This window comes from Canis aureus, chromosome 2 (genome assembly GCF_053574225.1).
Source record: "Canis aureus isolate CA01 chromosome 2, VMU_Caureus_v.1.0, whole genome shotgun sequence".
Taxonomy (NCBI): domain Eukaryota; kingdom Metazoa; phylum Chordata; class Mammalia; order Carnivora; family Canidae; genus Canis; species Canis aureus.
This window is the reverse complement of record NC_135612.1, coordinates 15201761-15223157: the sequence shown is the minus strand read 5'-3', so window position 1 is coordinate 15223157 and position 21397 is coordinate 15201761. Positions and strand designations below refer to the sequence as shown.

At 37.5% G+C, this 21397-nt stretch overlaps 1 protein-coding gene and 1 pseudogene across 4 annotated transcripts in view; one reads left to right on the top strand and one right to left on the bottom strand.

Annotated features, from left to right (window-relative positions):
• The window catches only part of KIAA0825 (KIAA0825 ortholog), a 380540-nt gene that overhangs the window by 347306 nt on the left and 11837 nt on the right, over positions 1-21397 (bottom strand). For all 4 annotated transcript variants that reach the window (XM_077864520.1, XM_077864518.1, XM_077864511.1 and 1 more), the window contains exon 2: positions 9897-10044. The gene's annotated coding sequence lies outside the window, so the exon portion shown is untranslated. The remainder of the gene's footprint in view (positions 1-9896; positions 10045-21397) is intronic.
• On the top strand, positions 246-18672 carry LOC144291623 (MARCKS-related protein-like; annotated as a pseudogene).

Sequence of the window (21397 nt, the reverse complement as noted above, 5' to 3'; positions counted from 1 at the left end):
AGCAAGTAGTTGTGGATTTATTATACATGATGAAAATCTTGTAGTAATAAGTTCAGACTGCATTCACTCTGTGGTAAGACTGAACAAAAGGCTAGGAAATGTGCAGTCCACAGGCAGGGGCATCTGGGAAATGGGCACAGCACAAGTGGCTGACACATCAAGTGGTGAGCAGAGGTAGCGGCATCAAATACTTCTGCTACCACCATTACCCAAGATCTGAAAAAGTTAGCTGTACCTAACTGCTCATGCCAGAGTGCCTTTACTTTATCAGCAAGCACCCGCACATTGCCCTTGAAAAAGATGTTAGCTATTATTACTTCCGGAAAGGATCTGGAAAAGGGAAATGGGCTACTGCCAACTTAACCATATGCTACAGTGAGAATTCTGTTTACTACACTGGCATCTCACATATGACATTATGTCAGAATGTAGAAGTACAAAATGTAGGTCTTCCTAAACCTAAGCTGGTTTAATGACATGCAACTATTAAGTAATATGTTCATTCCAAAATGAAAAATCTGAGACAAATGCTAAGTCAGATGAAATACTGGGACAAAAGACACAAAAGGAGATGATCTTGGGCAAACTGGATATATGATATAATATCAATATATGCGATATTTTATTTTTTTAAAGATTTTATTTATTTATTCATAGAAATGCAGAGAGAGAGAGAGAGAGAGAGAGAGAGAGAGAGAAAGGCAGAGACACAGGCAGAGGGAGAAGCAGGCTCCATGCAGAGAGCCCGACATGGGATTCGATCCAGGGTCTCCAGGATCACGCCCTGGGCTGCAGGCGGCGCTAAACCGTTGCGCCACTGGGGCTGCCCAATATATGTGGTATTTTAAATAAAAAATGTAATATCAATAAAATGGAAGTTAGGTATATACAAAAATGATAATTTAGCTCTGTATAGCATGACATGAAAAGATTTCCAGAAAGCTGTATTATTTCATTAAAATAAATAAGTTTTAGAACTATATATACATCATGATACAGTAAAATACTTTCAAAACAAACCATCCCAAAATATCAGGAAGGAAACTCAAATTATTAGTGCTAATTTGTGGGCAGTGGAACTAAAATGGGACAGGGAAAAAGGAAATTTTTACTCTTAATAAGCTTCTCTATTTATTTGAACTTACTATCATAAGCATGTCTTAATTTTTACACAAAAAGCAAAAACAAATTTAAAAAATGTTACAAGACATTAGCTAATTTAGTGTCAGCTGAGTGGTACAAGTAACAAATGAACTGGAATCCTGCAGTGGGAAGTTCCTTCAAGGCAGATGGAGATACAGAAGTCAAGTCACCCAGAAAAAGGAAGATAAAGGCATTCCTAAAGGTAGGAGCCCAGTGATCTTCCAAAATCCATAGCCTCACAGGCCCCACATGAAGTGAAGACACTTCATCTCTCACTATATGTAGGTTCAAGCCCTCTCCTATTCTGGGAATAATCCAACAACTTGTGAAGAAAAGACATGAGAAGCCTCAGCCAGACAGTAACTTGAGAAGAAATAATGAGTTCAGCTCCTGCTTATTTCGATCTTCTTCCACAACCTACCCGGGTTCTTACTAACTTGCTTATCAAGAGTATAATAATTAGGTCCCCATCTTGAGATTTCTTTGTACATTCTGGGATCCCACTCCTAAATCCCAGCCACAGCTACCTGCTTCGGGTTCATGAACCACCATGGTAATTAAAATGATGAGAACATCCAGAGAACATAAATGGGCCTGCTAAGGGAGCCAGAGCAGAAAACTCATCGATAAAATAGTGAAAGATAAAACTGATGAGGTATAAGGTAATTGGGTAGCTCAGTCAGTACAGCATGCAACTCTTGATCTCAAAGTTGTGAGTTCAAGCGCAATGTTGGGCCTGGGGCTTATTTCAAACAAACTGAAGAGGTATGTTATGGCCAGATAGGTATACTAAGGCCTCTCTTCCCCTAGAAACAAAATATTTGGATTTTATCTTCTACAAAACAGTGAGTCAGGGTTTTCTGTTTTTGTTTTACTAAGGCAATATCTAACTAATGTTGTATAATTGTTTTTCAAACAGAGTGTTAAGAAGGTTTGGTGTGGGATGAGATAACAGAGGTAAGAAGATCAATCAGGACAGTGAATTAATCTACATGAAGGTAATGAAGACTGGGAAGACGATGAGCCACAAGAAAAGGAAAGATGACTTTTCCAGAGTATGCACAGCTTGGGATTACTGAATGAAGCAAGCAATTATAGCTGAGAAAACCAGGCAGGTGTCACAGACCCCAGGCATAAACAAGCTTAGATTTTAGACCCAAGTCATCAGAGAAAGCAAACAAAACAACAGGAAAATTATAGTCACCATAAGAGATAGGCAACTTGTGGATGTGTCATTAGAAGGTACAAAGACTAAAAGCCAAAATGTAGCTCTTCCTGGGCAATATAACTCAGTATAGGAAAAGACCAATTATCACAGTGGGTAAGAAAAGAGATGGGCATCATATAGAGAGCTATGTATGCTTGCTGTCAGAGGTTCCAAGAGTCTTGCTGAATGAAGGCTGTTACAGATATCATCTAGTGCATGTCCATGGTAGCCTTTGAGAAGCTAGCTGAGTGGGATACCTGGGTGCCTCAGTGGTTCAGTGCTTCCCTTCGGCCCAGGGAGCAATCCTGGAGTCCCGGGATCAGGTCCTACATCGGGCTTCCTACATGGAGCCTGCTTCTCTCTCTGCCTGTGTCACTGCCTCTCTCTGTGTCTCTCATGAATAAATAAATAAAATCTTAAAAAGAGAGAGAGAGAGAGAGAGAGAGAGAGAGAGAGAGACAGAGGCTAGTTGAGGAGTGGGTCACTAGTATGGTCACCCATAAAGTTTTTTGCTGGTTAAGGCCTAAGGACAGATCAGGGTAGTGAGATGAAGCTTAACAAGTTTATGTAGAAAGAGCTAAATTATTAGAAAGGAAATTCTTTTTTTTTTTTTATTTTTATAGAAAGGAAATTCTGAACTTTAATTTGGATGATGGTTATGAATAGATTTTTTTTAAGATATAGGAAGTAAATGGTGATAAGAAGGCACAGCAAATGCAGTTTTACATGGATGATTTTGAGTGTATTAAACAAATAGAAATGTCAGAATAGAGATGGAGGCAATATATAAGGGAAATGCATGAAAAAATATATTGCTCATAATGTTAGACTGAAGTTTGAAAGACCAAGACTCAGAGAGTGTCTTTCAAAATTTTTGGATTATGATCCACAGGTTAAAAACTGCCTTGTAATCTCATGTGTATGTGTGCGCACATTTATCCTAAACAAAAGTTTCACGAAATATTATTTATCCATAATACTTTCCTTGATATTTCCTATTCTACTCTATTCCTTTCTTTTTTTAATTTTAATGTACTCACAGCCTCTAAATTGATATAAGCATCTGCATTTTGGCTTAAAGATTTTTAGATTAAAAAGAGATCCCTGTGATCATTACGTAGAACTATCTGCAAAGACATGACTAATAAATCTGGAAGAGACGGTTTTTGAAAAAGTGTAAAAAAAGAAAATTAAGAACCAGCATGAGACCACTAATAGGGGGTAGGGAAAAAGACCAAAGATAAAGAAAATGGAAAAAAGAAAATAGCATCAAATTCATCTTTGCCTCTACTGCAGTGTTTCTCAGAGTCTAGTCCAAGACTCATTGGAACAGAATTACCCCACCCACTGTTAAAATTCAAATACCTGGGCCTCATCTCAGACCTACTGAAGTGAACTCTCTATGTGTGGGTCTTGGAATTGGCAATTTAAAAAGTTTCCCAGGGCATTCTTTTCACCAACTAATTTTATCGCGGTGCCTTTCACAAATCAGCTTTCAAAATGGTACTTTCTAGGAACATGCAATCTCACTTCACATATTAGATATATTCTTGAAAAGTTGTTAAGTGAATACTTATATACCATACCATTATTCCCCTAAAGATTGTAATGATGAACTCAAAGAGTTATGTTCACCCAGAAGGAAACAAAAGAAGCTTCTGGAGCATTCAGTCTTTTAACAAACGTTCTTTAACCACTTGATTTTTCTGTATTACTTATGTATTTTTCTGTATTACTTTTTCTGTATTACTTATAGCCAAATGGGCTTATAATCCTCTTTATCTTTTTTCAATTTAAAAGCACATATATTAAAAAAATAAATAAAAGCACATATATTTAAAAATTCAATGTATTAACACACTTCATTTTGATTTTTTTTAAAGATTTTATTTGTTTATTCATGAGAGACACAGAAAAAGGCAGAGACATAGGCAGAGGGAGAAGCAGGCTCCATGCAGGGAGCCCAAAGTGGGAGTCGATCCTGGGACTCCAGGATCACACCCTGGGCAGAAGGCAGAGCCACCCAAGTGTCCCTCATTTTGATTTTGAACTGATTTGATTTTTAACTGGTTAAGTACCACAATCAAGTGCATTTAGCAGAACGCACAGGTAGGAAGTGCCTCAGTGAGACATTTTTCAGAAAAATACAAATATTGAAGTTTATGGCTTGGACTCTAATAGCAAAGATATCCCTTTAGGTGGTGAGCTCTGTTAACAAAAATATTTGTCAATTTACTACCAATTGATAAACAAGAAGTATGAGATATGAATCTACTCTATTCTAAGATGGAAATCATAGCTAACAACTATAATAAACTGATAAACTATAGAAACTAACATTTATTCCCTTGCCTCAAATCAGGCTCTGTTCTAATCTTTTGCAGGGCTTACTCATTTCATCTTTACATAATCCTGTAAAGCAAGTACCATAGTAGACCTCATTTCACCAATGACAAAGCTGAGGTACAGAGATCTGTTTAACTTCCCTGAGATTCCACAAAACTAGAAACAGAAGCTGAAATTGGCAGCCAGTCTCTAGAGTTTGTCCTCAGTGTGTTACACTGTGATTACAAGAAAGTCTCAGGCCTTGAAGAAGTTAGCTACTTTGTAGAGAGAAAGACTTCTTTCTGTTTACACTCTGGGATGTTGCCTACCCTGTTCTTTGTTCTCTCTTTCTTTCTTCCTTTTTTTTTTTTTTTTCAGAGAGAGAGAGAGAGGGAAATGTGGGGGAAGGGCTGTAGAGAAGAAGGTGGGGGAGGGGCAGAGAGAGAGGTACTCTTAAGCAGGTGCCACATCCAACAGAGCCCCGACGTGGGTCTAGATGTCATAACCATGAGTTCATGACATGAATCAAAATCAAGTCAGATGCTTAACCAACTGAGCCACCTAGGCACTCCTCTCCCTGTTCTTTACACAATTGATTCCAAGATAACTTGGGTCTACATTGGATCCCTGCCCATCTTTGCTTTTTGGATTTCATTGTAATACACTTTATATATGATAAGAATACCCAAAATAGAATAAAGATGAGAATTCGGTATTATACTGTAAATTAAAAAAAAATCAGTTTAAAAAAAAGTTATTCTGTATATAAAGGCAGGAGGTCCTAGAGGTTTAGAACTGTGCTAACTACTGCTGGCCCAGGGACCACATTTTGAGTAGTAAGGGTTTGGAATACAGTCTTTGGAGTTCCACTGCTGGTGTGTGATCTCCTGGTGTGTAATCTCCAGCTCCATTACTTACTGGTTTTGCAACCTTCTTGTGAGCCTCTACCACAGCTGTAAAATAGTGAGATCATGAAAGTGTTGTTATGAGGATTACATGAAATAATCCATAGATACTATGTAGAATATTTGCTGGCACGTAGAAACCACCCAATAAATATTAACAGTTAATATTACAGAAAACTATTGAAAGCATATATTGTAACCCATTAGAAAGTCATTTATAGGATTGACTGATACAGCAGAAACACTAAATAAAATTTCATCATTCTTTCCCAGGCAGTCACTAGAACATCACTGTATATTGAAGGACATTAAATACATAAGTTAGATCCACTACCCAGCTTTATTAAATACATAAATCTGAAATTGCTCTAAATGAATTTGCATGAAGCTGGCCTGGCCCATAATATTTAAAGAGGATAGCTTGTTTCTCTGCCAGAAAACTTTATGTTGCAGGTATATAGTGAGTTCCAACTCATTTATTTGAATAGCTTCCTCTGTAGTTAGAAACAGCCATTTTTGTTTAGAACTTTTCATTTTTATCAAATAGAAATCAGAACTAATATTCATATGAATAATAATCATTTTAAAATTTTGTTCAGGGACAGCTGGCTGGCTCAGTTGGTAGAACACAGAACTCTTGATCTTTGGGTTGTGAGGCTGAGCTCTAGACTGGGTGTAGAGATTATTTAAAAATATAATCTTAATACATTTATGAAGGCAAGGGAAACAAAAGCAAAAATGAACTATTGGGAGTTCATCAAGATAAAAAGCTTCTGCACAGCAAAAGAAACAATCAAAACTAAAAGACAACCTACGGAATGGGAGAAGATATTTGCAAATGACCTATCAGAAAAGGGCTAGTATCCAAGATCTATAAAGAACTTCTTAAACTCAACACCCAAGAAACAAACAATCCAATCATAAAATGGGCAAAAGACATGAACAGAAATTTCACCAAAGAAGACATAGACATGGCCAACAAACACATGAGAAAATGCTCCGCATCACGTGCCATCAGGGAAATACAAATCCAAACCACAATGAGATACCACCTCACACCAGTGAGAATGGGGAAAATTAACAAGACAGGAAACAACAACTGTTGGAGAGGATGTGGAGGAAGGGAACTCTCTTGCAACTGTTGGTGGGAATGTGAACTGGTGCAGCCACTCTGGAAAACTGTGTGGAGGTTCCTCAAAGAGTTCAAAATAGAACGGCCCTACGACTCTGCAATTGCCCTGCTGGGTATTTACCCCAAAGATACAGATGCAGTGAAATGCTGGGACACCTGCACCTTGATGTTTATAGCAGCAATGTCCACAATAGCCAAACTGTGGAAGGAGCCTCGGTGTCCATAGACAGATGAATGGATAAAGAAGATGTGGTCTATGTATACAATGGAATATTACTCAGCCATTAGAAATGACGAATATCCACCATTTGCTTCGACGTGGATGGAACTGGAGGGTATTATGCTGAGTGAAGTCAATCAGAGAAAGACAAACATTATATGGTTTCACTCATATGGGGAATATAAAAAACAGGGAAAGGGATTAAAGGGGAAAGGAGAGAAAATGAGTGGGAAATATCAGAGAGGGAGACAGAACATGAGAGTCTCCTAACTCTAGGAAATGAACAAGGGGTAGTGGAAGGGGAGGTGGGCAGGTGGGCGGGGTGACGGGGTGACGGGCACTAAGGGGGGCACTTGACGGGATGAGCACAGGGTGTTATGCTATATGTTGGCAAATTGAACTCCAATAAAAAATATTTATATATAATCTTTAAAATTTTTAAAAAGGCCATTTGTTATTCTGGAGAAAAAAAAAAAGTGTCCTAAGGCACTGGTATAGTTTAAATTAGTTTAAAAGGATTTAGCCCAAAACTTCACTGACAAATGTACACATTTTCAAACCACTACACAATGCTGCATAATTCCCACTTACTGTTGAAGATGGGCTTAAAAAGAATATTACTTGTCAAAATTATGATGATTTAATATGATGTGATATGGGAGGGTCCAATGGGTAGAAAAAGTAAAGTTAGGACTAGAAGTGAAGATAAAATTTCATAGCATCATCCCAAATGAAAACTATTAAAAATTTCTAAAATTCAACACTGCATGAAAAACAACAGATAGAGGGAATGAAGTAGAATACACCAGAAAAGAAACATTAATGTTTGCTTAGTCATTAATAAAAACCAGGAAGGGTAAAACCTGGTGGTTTAATCAAGGAGAAGATGAGAATTACATGGTATTTTAGGTTGGTCAGTATCTTTGCGTCAGCAAGAAAAGATCAATAGGTGACTTGTTTCTCTTTTAATCTTTTGTATCTCTAACATAGGTGATGAAAAAGACAACTATGGGACAGATTCTAATATGTTTATTTTCCTAACTTAAAACTAGATTCAGCATAGACATTGCAGACCTGAGCTGTGAGATCATGACAGTTAAGAATCCAAGAAAAGAGGAGTGTCCTGGGTGGCTCAGTCAGATAAGCATCTGCCCTCAGCTCAGGTCATGATCCCAGGGGCCTGGGATGAAACCCCACATCAGGCTCCCTGCTCAGTGGGGGGAGTCTGCTTCTCCCTTTCTTTCTCCCTCTGCCTCTCCCCGTGCTAGTGCTTGCTCTCTGATAAATAAAATCTTAAAAAAAAAAAAGAATCCAGGAAAAAAGAGGAATGTGGTTGAATAGATTACTCTTTCCCTCCTCTTTCTCCTTTTGCTCTTTCACTGCAGAATGCTCCTGGTTGCTACTTTAATGTCCAGTGGGGTACTAGAAAATTTTTTAATGCACAATACATCAGATTTTACTTTATATTTTACTTTCTGTAACAAGTTTACTTTAAAAAAACAAGATTTTTCCCTCCCTGAAAATCTGCACAGTGTTTTATATAAAACCTGCCACATGAAGGTTTAAGGCAGATTTTACATATACTCAAGTATACTGAATAAGTATTGTTCAAATGAAATAACCATCAGGCTTATCTTGCACTTGTAGTGAAAAAGATACCAAGCATGGGAATTGTGATTTTCAATATCTAGAGAGGTGATAAATAACAAGATCCAATGGTTAGGATGAGAGGTACAAGAAGACTAGATTATGAACAGAATTATATCAACATCTCATGTCTTGTTACTTAGGTCTCTACTGGTCTGAATCAAATTCCTGGTAAAACAGAAATTTACTAAAATATGCCTGAGCTAACTTTTCCACCTGTCTTTCGACAGCAGAGAAACAAGGAATTTCACAACAGTGTGACCTATTTCTGCCTCTTAGATTTATCATATGCATTTTTTAATGACCCCAAACCAAAGGAAATGTAGAAACCTATTTGAAAAGCTGACATTAAGGTTGTGACACCAACCAAAACAACAAGAGAATTTAAAGTTAAATTGACACACAATCCCCAAATGAGTCTGTTTGCACTCCTAATTTAAAAAACAGTTTCTATATGAATATAGTGACGGCATGTCAGTGTCTGCTTTGAAACTCCTGAATTTTGTCATATGGTGTTTGTGTCACAACCTTAATATTATTTAAATATACTTTTTAATATCTATTATTTAAAAAATATCTTTGAATTGAAGATACTCCTAAAGCTTTGAAGAAGCCAACCTCAAAGCACTGCATTCCTAGCATGCCACTTTTATTAGAAGTGGTGCATAAAACATTTGCTGTTGACAAATCTAATTCATTAAAAGGTGAGATGGATGCATTTTAAAATAACTGGCTGGCATCATTATCCGCAGCACCTTTTATAAATTATTCCTCTTCTCCCTTTTGACTGAACTTGTCACAGTTCCCTTTCAGAGTCTGAACATTATGCCTTATAGTCAATGCTTTCAACATGTTTAGACAAGTCATAAGTTAAACAAGCAGTGGTACTTTATTTTCCAGAAATGAGAAAGAGTAGCAGAAATACTTACAGATGAGTTCGTTCGATTCATTGATTTTTAACTAAAGACAAGTAAAGTCAGTTAGTGGTGGTTTTATCTCACACAAAGGATTTAAAAATGAAACTATGCTGTTTGGGGAGAAAGCTGAATTTCAAAGCAAGGTGCATAAAAAAGAGATGCTGGCAGCCCTGCTGCACTGTTGTGCAGAAGACTTAGTTTAAAATTGAATTGTGCTTCCCCTGACACACGAGATCAGGTCCATCATTCGGCTGACAGCTGGCGGGCACACTAACCTCCTCAAGGAAAATGCTAACTGTATTTCTCTTAGAGGCCAAAGGAAGAGAATTATAGAAGCCTCCAAGGAGGCGCAGCAGGGAGAGAACAAATTATTCAAAATATGAAGAAAAACACTTCTTACCTAATTTTGTTTCAGAAGACTCTAAGAATGAGCTGGTCTTCCGATCCCAAGGAAGGGGGAAATTATTTCCTTCCAAGTCGTCAGTAGAAGAGCTGCCTTTCCTTTATTACTTTCGGCGGAGATTTTTCCCAGTGTATACAAAATATACCTATAAAATAATTAGATAAAACTTTACCACTGTCACAGAGGAGGGGGTAGGTATAGTCACAATGTCTGTTCTACATTGGTAGTGACAGTACTGTCATTAGGTTCTGACATACAGGCATGAGCTAGGAGTTGCTGGAAATATATAAAGACACACTAAAGTTGGGGTACCTAAGAAAAGCTTATTAGTAAGATGATCCATAGATTATAGGCACATGAATAACCATAGACTAGATTCTGGGTGCCATAGATTAGAGGTAGGAAAACGTACATTTAGAACATTCTTTTCATTTTCATTCATTTTTCAAATGTTCCTAAATAAATGCAGATTATACAGAGTAAAGGATGGATGTACCACATAAAACAAGCAGTCTTTCAATAAATTCCTTTTTTCCTGTTTAGTTACCAGTTTAGTTTCCAGAACAGTTTTAAAACCATTTTTTTCTCACTCTTGTGGATTATCTTCTTAAAATAGATTCTGATTCAGTTGATCAGTGTTTGGAGCCTGGCATTCTGTATTTCTAAGAAGCTTTTAGGTAATGCCACCAATGCTGTGGAGCCATGGACCACACTTTCACCAGTCTATTTGTCTTTCCCTCCATCAAAGTACATTGTTGCTATTTTTGAATGGCTCTTTGTCTTTCCATATAATTTTAGAATCTATTGCCACATACTCCTCCTTCCCCACCAAAACAAGACAAGAATTAGAGACTGTTTTGACGAAGTTGAGCACCTGTAAAACATTGAGTTTCCCAAGCTATATGTATAGTATACCATTTTACTTACTAAGCTTTTATTGTTACACAGTAATGCTTTACTATGTTCCCCTTGGGAATTTTGTATATCTATGGTTGTATGTATTCCTAGGGACTTCGTATTTTCAATATCAGTGTAAATACTATCTCTTTGCAAAAACTTCATCTTCTGTTTAAGTATGTATTTGTATAATTTTTGTATACTGATGTTCTTATCCAGTATATTTGCCAAACTCTTATATTCTTTCTTTAGTTTTTCATCATGCACAACTAGGGTTTTACCTTTGTTCCAAAACCTATGCTTTTTACTCTTTATGTTGCTTAAGTAAAAGAAAAAAGTTGAACAATAAATGTATTATTTAATAGAAAAGACTATTTCGTTATTGTTAATCAGCAAAACCAACTTCTTGGTTACGCCTTCGTCGACTAGAAAACTGCTATGAAGGAGCTTCCAAATGCTTCCTTTGACATTTATTGATTGTCCTCATACTTCTTTCCTTTCTCTGGTGGCTATATGCAAGCGTCTAATACTAACATCCACTATACCAAACTGACTTCTGGTTGTTATTTCATCAGAAACAAACATCCCAATAGTCAACTTGGCCACTCTGGTAACTGAATTTGAACAAAAGGGAAAAAAGGAATTATAAAGAGAAATGGTTCAGTTCCATCTAAGAACTAAGATGAAGATGCCAAAGCTAGAATACCATTACAGAGAAACAACACATCATCTACACTCAATAACTGAAATCACAAGATTTCCTAGAAAACCCATAAGTAACTGAAATTGCCTTCTTGATGACAATATCACCCAGCTCCAGAGCAAATCGCCCTTCTTTATAGCTTTCAGCCAATCAGCTTGACCAAAGGGAAAAAAAATTAAGATTTACTGCTTTACAAACTGTCAATGTTGTTACCATTGGTTACTTGAGGAAAGATAAATGTGCATGATGGTGGGAGGGAGAAAAGGGCAAAGAAAGAGGTGGTAGTAACTAATATATAATAACCACTGTAATAATTAAAATACAACAAACTGCTTCTTTTAAAATGTGTTTAAAAATAAAAACAGGGATCCCTGGGTGGCGCAGCGGTTTGGCGCCTGCCTTTGGCCCAGGGCGTGATCCCGGAGACCCGGGATCGAATCCCACATCGGGCTCCCGGTGCATGGAGCCTGCTTCTCCCTCTGCCTGTGTCTCTGCCTCTCTCTCTCTCTCCGTGTGACTATCATGAATAAATAAATTAAAAAAAAAAAAAAGATAATAAAGGTATGTGTATCTGGTTGGGGGAGAGAATTTAAACCATAACAATGAAGAGAATGAGAAAGTTATCACTACAAATTTATACAGAGGGAAGAGCACTCATGGTAGAAACAGTAAGAAGTCAAACTCTAGAATTAGTGCAGAGAGTGCTGCAATTAAAACAACAACCTGATATCTCTGACAGAAGTATGGAGTAAGAAGTGAAGCTAAAATATACCAAATCTCCCTCCCCTACCTTTTTGTACAAGCAACTATGTATTTTGTCTTTTACTTGTTCATTAAATATCTGACTGTAATACAAAAACAAGTAGATGGAAGAAGTGTTGTGTTTGAAGAAATGAATCTAGGAAAGACAGTATGGGTATGGATGGCCCCAAAGAAAAGTCGGCATCATTGAGGCCCTTAGCTGACTTCTAGAATACTTAAATTTATGTTTTCTAGTATGAATGCACAGCCAAGAACCACTGGGCATTTGAAGAAAAAAAAATTTTTTTCATATTTGAGATCCAATATAAAACATAAATTTACTCCAAGAAAAACAGAGACAAAATAATTAATAGAACATGTAAATTTTCCATCACTGTAAGAGAATAAAGAAAAAAAATGTATACATAATACTAAACCAGAAGTCAGACTCTCAGCTATGGCTGAGCGCAATCAGCAAATATTCTTCCAAAAAGAAACTAAAGAGCCATACAAAATTGACAAATACAATAATTTCAGTGCTCTAGAAATTCACCAAAAGGATGTAACAACTTAAGAAGCATGTTTATTTGAAAGACTGCTAATCTTTAAATAAAAACACTAGGACCCTATGACATTCTGGTCTGGCCTCTTATCATGATCAATAACAACTCAGTCAATAAAGGGGTTCTTCTAGGGTGGGGAAGATCATTAGGACTAGAAATATCTCTATTGTAGTCAAACCGGGGTAACTTGAACTTGAGTGGCAGATTATGCCCACATCCAGCAGTGTTTCAGTGGAAGTGATGATCTTAGAAATAAGCAAGCAGGAAGAGTAAACAATTCCATTAGTCCAAGGTCATGGTCATAACTGGGGCAGACATATTCTTGGCTAAGGTTGGCAGAATGTGCAATGGAGACCAGAGAGGAACATAGGGAGTCACACATTCCTGAGGCCAAACAATCACATATATAGAGCAAATGTGAAAGATCTCCACAGTAAGTGAAAGCTATAACACACCTGAAAACAGTGTAAATTGTAAATGAATTCCTCCATCACTACAGAAATCCATCAGTAGATGACAGAAGACTTACTGACTTCATGTGTTTAAACACAAGCAGTGTCCAACAATTAGTTTATAATTTAAGACACAAAGACACAGGAGCAAGTCCTAGAAAGCCAAATGCAGACCCAAAACAAAAATATTAAGAAACAAAAACAAAAGAAAAACCCAACAGATTTATCAGTGCCACACATCACAAGGGAGTCACTGTACTTAGTTTAGGCAAATTACTAAACAAAGAAACAAGCAAATGAACAAAGCAACAGCAACTATCAGAAAGAAAATCATAATCTAGAGTTGCTACAATAGCTAATCTAAAATATCCAGTTTTCAACAGGAAATTATGAAACATGCAAAGAAATAGGAGAAACCATCTGAATTCCATAAATATTAGATTTAAAGAAAGACTTCAAAGCAGATATTACCAATATGTTCAAAGAACCAAAGGTGACCTTAATTTAAAGAATGAAAGGAAAATAAGACAACAATGAATAAAAAATAGAGATTCTCAACAATGAAACAAATTTTTTAAAAATGGAATTTTTTTAAGATAAAAAGTATAATAAGAAAATTCACTAGAGATGGAGGACCTTTAATGATTCCAACAGTTAAGCATCCAACTCTTGATTTCAGCTCAGATCGTGGTCTCAGGGCGGTGGGATTAAACCCCATGTTCATCAGGCTCCAAGCTCAGTGGGGAGTCTGCTTGAGATTCTTTCCTTCTCCCACTGTCCCTGCCCCAGCTCACCTGCTCTCTCTCAAATAAACAAATAAATCTTTTAAAACAAGAAAATTTATTAAGGGGAATTCGCAGCAGATTCAACATAACCTGATGAAAGAATCAGTGAATTTAAGATAGATGAAGAGAGATTACCTGATATGAAGAAAAACTTAATTTCTTTTTTTTTTTAACAGAGATATTTGGGACAATCAAAACCATATCAAGAAACATGTAATGAGTATCTCAGGAGTGAAGATAGATGAAGGGATAGAAAAACTACATGAAAAAATAACAGACAAAAGCATACCAATTGATGAAAAACATTAATGTACTTATCAAAGATTAATCTACTTATCAAAGATTTTCAACAGACCCAAAGTAGGACAAATATAAAGAATCAATATCTAGACAAAGCATAAACAAACTGAATTACAAAGACAAACAGAAAATCTGTTTGTCTTTGCAACAAGACAAAACTAACTCATCACATACAAGCATTGATGAAAACAATGGAGGCCAGAAGTCAGTCACTGAAAAATTCAAAGGGCCAAAAAAATTTGCCCAGTATAGATTCTATATCAAGAATAAATATCTTAAAAAAAAAAAAAAAGAATAAGTATCTTTTCAATTGAAGGCAAAATACAGCTATTACTTTTAAAACTGAAGATAAAATAGAAACTGAGATCTTGTGGCTAGCAGACCTGTCTTAAAGGAAATACTAAAGGAAATCTTTCAGCTGAAAGAAAATGACACCATGTATTAATTTAAGTCCAGAGTTGGAAATAGAGTGGTCCAGAAATGGCAAATATATGGTTAATATAAAAGACTACCTAGAAGGCTCAGTTGGTAGAGCATGTGACTCTTGATCTCAGGGTTATAATTTGAGCCCCATGCTGGGCATAGTACTTCTAAAAAAAAAAAAAAAAAAAGACCCTAAATTAAAAATATTATATTTGTTTTCATTGACGGCATAAAGAAATAATTATAACATATTGTTTAGTTTATAACATGTAATATGTTAATACATAGGACAGTAACAGCAGAAAAGAGGAAGACATATTATATCGGAACAAAGTTTTTATATTTTACCAAAATTAAGTTGTATGAACTGGCTGGTATTAAGTTGGTTCTGGTAAATTAAGATGTAGGTTATATTGTCTAGAGTAAACACGAAGAAATTAACTGTTTAAAATGTAAAGTGACACTAAAAATAAAAATGTGCATACATTAAAAATATTTATTTAATACAAAAGAAGGCAGTCAAGGTGGAAGAAAGAAGTCACTACCAAAAACCTACTAGAAGTAATAAATGAATTTGGTAAAGTTGCAGGTTACAAAATTAACCCAGAAATCAGCTGCACTTCTATACACTAACAATGAAGTAGCCAGAAAGAAAAATTAAGATGACAATTCCATTTACAATTGCACCAAAAATCCAAAAACAAAACAAAAATCCAAATAAACCAAAATCTAGGAATAAACTTAACCAAGGAGGTAAAAGACCTGTACTCTAAAAATTATAAAACACTGATGAAAAAAGAAATTGAAGAATGGCACAAACAAATAAATAAAACAAATTAAAAGATATACCATGCTCATGGATTGGAAGAACAAAACTGAATTATCTCACAATTTCAGATTTCAAGATATACTACAAAGGCATAATCAAAACAGTACGGTACTAGCACAGAAACAGACACATAGGGATCCCTGGGTGGCGCAGCGGTTTGGCGCCTGCCTTTGGCCCAGGGCGCGATCCTGGAGACCCGGGATCGAATCCCACGTCAGGCTCCCGGTGCATGGAGCCTGCTTCTCCCTCCTCCTGTGTCTCTGCCTCTTTCTCTCTCTCTATGTCTATCATGAATAAATAAATAAATCTTTAAAAAAAAAAAAAAAAAAAGAAACAGACACATAGATCAATAGAACAGAATAGAGAGCCCAGAAATATATCCACAATTATATGGTCAATTAATCTATGGCAAAGGAAGCAAGAATATACAATGGAGAAAAGACAGTCTCTTCAACAAATGGTGCTGGAAAACTGGACAGCTACATGCAAAAGAATGAAAGTGGATCACTCTCTGACACCATAGGCTTCCAGTTATGGGATAAGTCAAGGGAATAAAAGGTACAGCATAGCAATGTTAATGGTATTACAACAGCACTGTAGAGTGACAGATGGTAGCTACACTTACAGTGAGCATAACATAATGTATAGACTTGTTGCATCACTATGTTGTACACCTACCACTAGCACTGTGTGTCAATTATACTCAAATTCAAAATAAAATAAAACAAGCTACAAGGTGCCTGTGTGGCACAGTCAATTGAGCACTTGACTCTTGGTTTCAGCTCAGGTCATGATCTCAAGATCCTGAGATTGAGCCCTGGATCTAGTTCTGCTCTCAGCACAGTCTTCTTAGGATTCTCTCTCCTTTTCTCCCTGCCCCTTTCTCCAGCACTAGCACATTTGCTCTAGTGCTCTCTCTCTAAAATAAATAAATACTTAGACAATAAAATAAGCTTCAAAGAAAAAAAGGTACAAATCATATTAAAGATATGGCAAAATGGAAAATGTAAGCCCAACCATATTAATAAGTACATGAAAAATGAATGATTTAAATACTTCAATCAAAAGGCAGAAATTTTCAAAGTAACGGATACCTGGCTGGTTCAGTCAGCAGAGCATTCGACTCTTGATCTCAGGGTTGTGAGTTTAAGCCCCACATTGGATGAAGACATTACTTACGAATAAAAATCTTTAAAAAATTTAAAATGAAAAAGAAATTCCCTTAAGTAGATAAAAAAGATCCTATCATGTGTCATCTAAAAGATGTATCTTACATTCAAAGATAAAAAATAAATTAAAAGTAGAAGAATCAAAAAAAATATGCCATCAAATAGTAACCATAATATAGCTGGAGTTACTACACTAATATTAAACAAAATATGCTTTAAGAAATAGTATTTGGGAGCACCTGGCTGGCTCAGTCAGTAGAACATGCAACTCTTGATCTCAGGGACATGAATTTGAGCCCCACATTGGGCCTGGAGCCTACTTAAGAAGAATATATAAATTAAAAAAAAATGGTATTTGAGAAAAGGGATATTTCAACATGATCAAAAGGTCAGTACATCAGAAAAAATAATGCTTATAAATGTATATGCACATAAAACAAAGCACCAAAATCAGCAGAGCAAAAAAATGACAGAACTGAAAAAAGAAACAGACCATTTAACAAGTATAGTTGGATATTTGAATACTCTCCTATCAAAAACTAATAGAACATAAAATTAGAAGAGTATTAGAAAATATTGTTCACCTACCAAAGTAACTCTTGTATAAACTAGTCCACTCGATGGCATAGTACAGATTTTTTTTTCAAATGCCAAAAAATATTTTCTAAAGTAGCCCATATACCAGGTTATAAAACAAGTCTCAATAAATTTTAAATAAGATCATAAAAAGTATCTTCTATGTAGAACAGAATTAGAAATCAATAAAATATATCTTGGAAAATCCTCAATATTTGGAAGTTAAAGAATGTACTTTTAAGTAATTCAAAAGAAGAAATCACAAGGGATTTGAAAAATATTTTTGCTGAATGATAGTGAAAACACAACATGTCGCATTTTATGGGATACATGGAAAGCAGTGTAGAGGGCATTCAGGCGCAGAACAGAGCAGTTGGGCCCTGGGGGCCTGCAGCTCAGTTCACCCCTCCCTCCCCACCAAAACCTGTTTCCCAGCCAGGCCAACCTGGCCAAACTCTCCTGTGGTACAAACCCAAGGTGGCCCCAGGACACCCCCGCAGCTGACTGCCCCCATCATGGACAGCCAGAGCTCCAAGGCTCCCAGGGTGACATGACACTGAAGAGGCAGCAAGCATTTCCTTCACTAAGGCCAAAGACAGGAGAATGGCCACATGAAAAGCAATGGAGACTTATCTCCCAAGGGTGAAGGGGAGTCACCCCCAGTGAACAGAACAGAGGAGGCAACCACCCCAGCGATACCATCAAGCCAGTGAGGGTACTGAAGTTGAGGGGGATGGCCCAGGCAGAGAGACCCTCAAGAAGAAGAAATTATCTTTCAAGAAGTCTTTCAGGGTGCCTGGATGGTTCAGTTGGTTAAGCATCTGCATCCAACTCAGGTCATGATCTCAGGGTCCTGATACTGAGCCCTGCTCAGCAGGGAGTCTGCTTTTCCCTCTGCTCCTTCCCTCACTTGCTCTTTCTGTCGAATAAATAAATAAAAATCTTATTAAAAAAAAGAAGGCTTTCAAATTGAGTGGTCTGTCCTTCAAGAGAAATCGGAAGGAGGGTAGGAATTGTTCTTCAGCCTTCTCATCCACAAAGCAGGAGCAGGAGGAGATAAGAGCCTGGGGTGAAAGCACAGTCCAGGAAGGAAAGGCTGTTGCCACCCCTTGTTGGCCAGGAGCCCCAGGGCAAGGAGGTAGAGGCTAGCCCTGCCACCAAGGGAGGAGACACAGAAGAGGCAGGGCCCTCAAGAGGCAGGGCCCTAGGCTACAGAGACCTCTACTCCCTCAGGAGAGTGGTCCTACATCTGCCAGGAAGCAGAATGAGTACCTGGGTTGGGGGAGGGGGGTGATCACTAAGCTGCAAAAGCTAAAAGCTGTGCTCTCCTTGTGAGGTTGCTGCCTGGACCTGGTACCCTGGCTGCCTTCCTGTGCCCAGAAAGGAAGGTGCTGTTGCCCCCTCACAGTCACATTCCCTCTCCTTTTTTCCTCCTGTGGATTCTCCTATCATCCAACTAGCCTTCCTCTTCAGGATAGTTGAAGATGGTCCCTTGTAGTTCCCCAAGTTAGGTTAGTGATGTGAAATGCTTCTGTCTGTGGCCCTACCTCTCCTGTTCCTACCACTGCAGAAGGCAATTGCTTGTTTTCTTCCCCAATTCTTTTCCAAGTAGGTTTCGTTTACTCTAGTCCCCAAATCTGAGCCAGATGTGGGATGTCTATACTCCCAAACCCTGAATGTTCGGCCTTCCCCCCTCATTGAATTTTTAATCTTTTGTGCTGTGCCGAGTACCACCTGGGCTGGGGAGGACCTTGACCCTGTCTAGGTTTTTCTTTTTCTTTTCTTTTTTTTAACTTATTTATTCATGAGAGACAGAGAGAGAGAGAGAGAGAGAGAGAGAGAGAGAGGCAGAGACACAGGCAGAGGGAGAAGCAGGCTCCATGCAGGGAGCCAGATGTGGGACTCGATCCCAGGTTTCCAGGATCAGGCCCTGGGTTGAAGGCGGCACTAAACCGCCAAACCACCCTGGCTACCCTGCCCCAGTCTAAGTTTTTATAAATATCTTACTCAGGGGGCACATGGGTGGCTCAGTTGGGTAAGCATCTGCCCTTGGCTTGGGTCATGATCCTGGGGGTCCTGGGATCAAGCCCCATGTCCCCCTCACTCTCAAACAACAACAAAAGACTGTCTTACTCAAGTTCAAACCTCCAAAAAAAGCAAAACAAAAATAAAGCAGTAAAAAGGCAGCAAAAATAACAATACAAATAAATGAAATAGAAGAGAGAAAAGCAATAGAGAAAATAAAGTCAAAAGTTTGTTCTTTGAAAAGATCAACAAAACTGCCAACTTGTCACGCAAGACTGATCAAGAATTAAAAAACAAAAACAAAAACAAAAAACAAAAAACAAAAAACAAAAAACGGGGATGCCTGTGTGGCTCAGTTGGCTAAGTATCCAACAGTTAATATGGGCTCAGGTCATGATCTCAGGGTTGTGAGATCAAGCCCAGTGCAAGCTCCACACTTGGCGGTAGAGAGTCGGCTTGAAGTTTCTCTCCCTCTTCCTCTGCCCCTCCCCCCACTCATGTAGGCTCTCTCTAAAATAAATAAATCTTTTTTTAAAAAAAGAGACACAAATTACCAAATAATGAATGAAAATGATGTCACTATTGACCACACAGAAATCTAAAGAAATATAAGACAACACAGTGAATACCTTTATGCTAACAAACTAGACACACAGATGAAATAGACACATTTTTAGAAAGATATAAATGACCAAAACTGACTTAAGAAGTAATATAAAGGGCAGCCCTGGTGGCCCAGCGGTTTAGCGCCGCCTTCAGCCCAGGTGTGATCCTGGAAACTCCGAAAGGAGTCCCACGTCAGGCTCCCTGCATGGAGCCTGCTTCTCCCTCTGCCTGTGTCTCTGCCTCTCTCTCTCTCTCTGTCATGAATAAATAAGTAAAGTCTTAAAAAAAATAATATGAAAATTGAATAGACCTAAAACAAGTAAAGACATTCAGTTAATCACCTAATATCTCCCCACAAGGAAAAGCAAAGTCCCAAAGGCTTCAATGATAAATTCTATGAAATAAAAAAGTGAAATAATACCAATATTTCATAAATTCAGAAAACAAAGGAAAGAAATCTTTCTCATTCTATAATGGTAATATTATCCTAACAGAGACAAACAGAACCATAACGAGAAAATAAAACTGCAGACTAAAAACCTCTATTTAAAAAAAAAGATCTACCCCGAATAGCCAGAGAAATATTGAAAAAGAAAACCAATGCCAGGAGCATCACAATACCGGATTTCAAGCTGTATTACAAAGTTATCATCCAGACAGCGCAGTACTGGCACAAAGAGATAGATCAGTGGAATAGAATAGAGAACCTAGAAATGGGCCCTCAACTCTATGATCAACTAATATTCAACAAAGCAGGAAAGAATACCCACTGGAAAAATGACAGTCTCTTCAATTAATGGTGTTGGGAAAATTGGAGAGCCACATGCATAAGAATGAAACTGGACCATTCTCTTACACCAGACACAAAGATAAACTCAAAATGGTTGAAAGATCTAAATGTAAGACAAGAATCCATTAAAATCCTAGAGGAGAACACAGGCAACAACCTTTTTGAACTTGGCCACAGCAACTTCTTGCAAGATACATTTATGAAGGAAAGGGAAACAAATGCAAAAATGAACTATTGGGACTTGGTCAAGATAAAAAGCTTCTGTACAGCAAGGGAAACAGTCAACAAAACTAAAAGACAACCTACAGAATGGGAGAAGATATTTGCAAATGACCTATCAGATAAAGGGCTAGTATCCAAGATCTATGAAAAACTTGTCAGGCTCAACACCCAAGAAACAAAGAACCCAATCACTGAAATAGGCAAAAGACATAAACAGAAATTTCTCCAAAGAAGACCTACACATGGCCAACAAGCACATGAGAAAATGCTCCACATCACTTGCCATCAGGGAAATACAAATCCAAACCACAATGAGATACCAACTCACACCAGTAAGAATGGCTAAAATTAACAAGAAAGGAAACAACAGACTTTGGTGAGGATGTGGAGAAAGGGGAACCCTCTTGCACTATTGGT